Consider the following 1554-nt stretch of genomic DNA (forward strand, 5'->3'; position numbering starts at 1 on the left):
CTTTACGTACTTGCTAGCGTCGGTCATCATTGTGGGCCAATAAAAAGCATCCCTAACGAGCTTCCAGGCTAAGGACTTCCTTCCGATGTGGTGTCCACTTGTACTTCTTTCAAGATGTACTCCGTCTGATCCGACCGCAAATATTTCAGCAAAGGTTGATTGAGTCCTCTCTTGTATAGTTGGCCTTGTACCACCGTACATTTGGCGGACTCCCTTCTCATGAGCTTCATCTCTTCCGCATTCCTCAGTATTTCTCCTCCTTCTAGGAACCATTGTATCAGGTCAACCCAAGAAGGTGGTTCTTGGTTACCCTGTGTCAAGCACAGGGTTATTGATGGCTCCTTCGCCAGGCCCTGAAAGAGATATTGGTTTTCTGCTCCAGGATTTATGCTAGACAACTTTAAAAAGAGTTTAGCTTTGGCATTTCTTTTTCTATGAACATGTTGAACAATCACTTCTTTAAAATCTCCACACAACTGCCTAGGCTTTTTCAAATACTTCTACAGCAACGGATCCTGAACTTTGTCCCATTCACCTGGGACGTTACCACCTGGGAGTCGCTGTTGATTTTGAGTTTTGCTACCCCGACCTCTTTTGCCAGTATTAAGCTTCCAATCATGGCCTCATATTTCGTTCGGTTGTTTGAGACCAGAAACTCAAACTTAACGGACTGCTCGTAAGTCACCCCATCCGAGTTCTCTAGGATTATGCTCGCTCGACCGAACGCTTGATTAGACGCTCCGTCAACATGGAGCTTCCATCGTGTGCTCGGCGTCTCAGGTGGATCGCTAACTACCTCGACTAAAAAGTCGACCATGGCTTGGGCTTTGATGGCATGACAGAGCTCATATTGGATGTTATACTGGGATAACTCTATTGCCCAGGCCACCATTCGCCCGCCAAGTTGGGTTTTTGCAATATCACTTTTATCACTTGGTCGGTTCTCATAATGATCGGATGCCCCTAAAAATACTACCTTACTTATGAAGTACATGGGCTGTTGTTGTTTCCCTTCTTCTCTTACTAAGGCAGCAGCCAAAGCTTCTTCTGTCACCGAGAGGTACAAGTACATGGGATCCCCTTCTCGTGGCTTTCTAAGTACAAACGATTCTAACAAAATCCTTTTGAAATGGTCGAAAGCCTCATCACAAGATGGTCCCCATTCGAAAGCTATTCCCTTTTTTATTAAATTAAAGAAAGGCAATGCCTTGGCTGCTGATGCCCCGAGAAAATGGGACAAAGCCGTCAACCTTCCGGCTAACTTTTGTACATCTTTTATGCTCTTAGGGTTCGACATGCGAATCACGGTCTCGCATTTATCCGGGTTGGCTTCTACCCCATCTTTGAGTGATCATGAACCCCAAGAACTTCCATGGTTTCATGGAAAAGGCATATTTTAGGGGATTTAACCTTATATTATGTTTGTAGAGAAAGTCAAAGATGACCTGCAGGTCAGCCACCAGGGAATCCGATTCTGCCATTTTGACCAACATGTCGTCGATATGAACTTCTACCGACCTGCCTATGTGATCCTTGAAAACCTTGTTCATGAGC

This window comes from Arachis hypogaea, chromosome 12, assembly GCF_003086295.3.
Source record: "Arachis hypogaea cultivar Tifrunner chromosome 12, arahy.Tifrunner.gnm2.J5K5, whole genome shotgun sequence".
Classification (NCBI taxonomy): Eukaryota; Viridiplantae; Streptophyta; class Magnoliopsida; order Fabales; family Fabaceae; genus Arachis; species Arachis hypogaea.